Source organism: Galeopterus variegatus, unplaced genomic scaffold (genome assembly GCF_000696425.1).
Source record: "Galeopterus variegatus unplaced genomic scaffold, G_variegatus-3.0.2 Scaffold1793, whole genome shotgun sequence".
NCBI lineage: Eukaryota > Metazoa > Chordata > Mammalia > Dermoptera > Cynocephalidae > Galeopterus > Galeopterus variegatus.
In genome coordinates this window covers 1-2,787 of record NW_007727904.1, presented here as the reverse complement: position 1 = coordinate 2,787, position 2,787 = coordinate 1, and the positions used below count along the sequence as shown (strand labels likewise).

At 37.4% G+C, this 2,787-nt stretch overlaps 1 pseudogene across 1 annotated transcript; it reads left to right on the top strand.

The window, feature by feature from the left end:
* The first annotated feature begins 563 nt into the window (after positions 1-563).
* LOC103595558 lies at positions 564-1,639 on the top strand (annotated as a pseudogene). The gene has a single exon (XR_550955.1). The product of XR_550955.1 is annotated as a transcription initiation factor TFIID subunit 12 pseudogene (transcript).
* The last annotated feature ends 1,148 nt before the right edge of the window (positions 1,640-2,787 follow it).

Here is a 2,787-nt window from a genome sequence, read left to right as displayed (position 1 = left end):
TCTACAAGGTACAAAGCTCTGTGGCAGCCACCAAACAATGGCCATTTCCACATGACTTTTTTATTAATCAATTTAAAACATAATTAATTATTTAATTTCAACTGTGGGAAGTGATAAGAAGAAGCAGGATGAGAGCTTATCAAAGGGCTCACCCAGTTTAGGGATCAAAAAAGATATCCTTAAGGTAGTGACTTTGATCTGAGTCCTGAAAGAAGACTAATAATTCACCGTGTGAGGGGTCGTGGTTGAGTACACAAGAGCATTTCCAGATGAGGGAGTAAGACCTGCAAAGGCTCTGTAAAAAGGAAAAGTGGCCAGTGTGGTTAAAGTCCGCAGAGAAAAAGAGAGTGCCCAGAGAAGTAAGGTACCTGTAACCAGAAGATGGAGGCCTTGGTAGGCCTAATTAGGTGGTTGGTCTTCATGTTAATAAAAATAGAGGCTTTTGAAAGAAAATGAGCAAATTTGCATATTTAAAAGATTATTCTGAATCCAGTGCAGAAGAATTGTCTCGGAGGACATGAGTGGTAGCTAGGAGTTTCTTAAATAGCCTGTGAAGGGTCAGTCTGGCTGCTGAGACAAACGCTTCACTGGGGAAGTCTCTGCGTATCATGGGGAGATAGATGCTGCTGACTTTGATTGACCTTGGTCATCACAGCTCCAAAAAAACAGGATCTCGATAAGCTCTTCGAGCTGAAGTCCAAAGCTCGGCAGATTTTGAACCAGTTTGGCCCCTCACCCCTAATCTGACTCTCCAATTTCTCATCCATAAAATCTGAATCAGTCAGTACCCTTCCACAAGGCTCCATGACCAATAGCACTACAGGGTAAAGATATCTGGCACTCCTGGGACAGGAGGTCATCTTAACCCTAAAAACAATCAGGTATTGACCAAGAAGAAATTACAGGAATTAATAAGAGAAGCAGATCCTTATGAGCAGTTGGATGAGGATGTGGAGGGGATGCTGCTGCAGATGGCTGATGATTTTATCAAGAGTGTGGTGACAGCAGCCTGCAGCTTGCTCAGCATTGCAAGTCCAGCACCCTGGAGGTGAAAGATGTCCAGCTGCATCTAGAGCACCACTGGAATATGTGGATCCCAGGTTTGGGCTCTGAAGAAATCCGAACCTACAAAAAGCTTGCACCACAGAAGCTCACAAACAGAGAAGAGCATTGATCTGGAAGACAACCAAGAAATAATACATGGAAAAGGCAGGGGATGGACAACAATTTATTTGGAGATACTTGAGCTCATCCCTCAGCCATCTCATCCTTGGAGTTTTATTTTTTAAATGCTTTACAGAGAAGCATATATTTCTTATTAACAATGCAGCAATATCTATAATGACTGAGGATGTGCCAAAAGAATAAAGCCTCCTACCCAAACTTCTTGTCCCTTGTCCCTGCCATCTCAAAGAGGAACAGTGTATCTTCCAGAGAAGATTTCATTTGTGGTTTATTATATAAGTGATTGAATATGGGACAAAGCATTATGGTCTTCTTGGGTGAGACAGTATTAGCAGGATTTGTAGGGGGTTTCATTTCCTTCTTCCTTCCCCTCTTCCCTGTACTTTGTAATGTCAGTGTTTACATGAACATGACTTTCATTTGCTTTTCCAGAATAAAAAAGTTATTAATTGAAAGACAAATAAATAAATAAATAAAATAGCCTAAGAAGGATGCAGATGGGTAGAGGAAACCCCTTCTACAATTGAAGTGAAGAAGAAATGTGCAAGACTTCTATAAGGAAAACTTTAAAACATCCCCAAGAGACACAAAAATAGACTTGAATAAGTGAAAAGACACCCCCTGTTCTTATACTAGACTAAACATTATAAAGATGTCAGTTTTCCTCATGTTAATTTATAAATTTAACTCAATTATAATCAAAACATTAGCAGGCTTTTTTTTTAATGGAGTAAGAATACCTAATAATAAAGTTCATATGGAAAAACAAACATGCAAGAAGAGGCAGGAAAACAATGAAAAAGGAAAACCTGTAAGAGGATATTACCCCTTTCAGATAAAAAAGTGTACTTCAAAGTATCTATAATTAAAATAGTGTGGTACTGGCACACAAATAGACAATGAGACCAGTGGAATTGAGTTGAAAGCCTGGAAATGGACCTAAGTACACATGGAAGTTTATTATACAATCAAGGTAGCATCTTTGGGGCATCACTGGACAATGGCAGACTTTTTAATTAATGATTGTGAAACAACTGGGTAAATATTTGAAAAAAAAAATAAAAGTTGTTGTATACCTAACATCATACATCAGAATAAACTCGAAATGTATCAGGAATCTAAATGTAAAAAAATGAAAACATAAAAGAACTAGAACTAGAACTTTAACATCATTATAGTAAAATACTTTGTATATCCAAAACTCCAAAGAAAAAAAAGAAAACATTCATTAATTTAACCACATAAAATTAACAAAACAAAACAAAACAAAAATACCATAAATAAAATCATAGACAATTAGCAATTTGGGAGGAAATATTTGAAGCGTGTAACAGAAAGGGCTAATATTCCTAGTATAAAAAGAAATCTTAAAATGAAGGAAAAAGGATCAAAAACCCAATTGTAAAACAAGAAAAAGACCTGAGCAGACATTCTCAATGGAGAGAGAGAGAGAGAGAGAGAGAGAGAGGGAGATAGAGAGGATGTCTGTTTTATTTAAAGAGAAAAATAACCCATATGTATATCCACCTCCAAAAAGTTCAAACACAATTAGCACAATTAGAAAAATACAAATTAGGGCCGGCCCGGTGGCGCACTGGATAG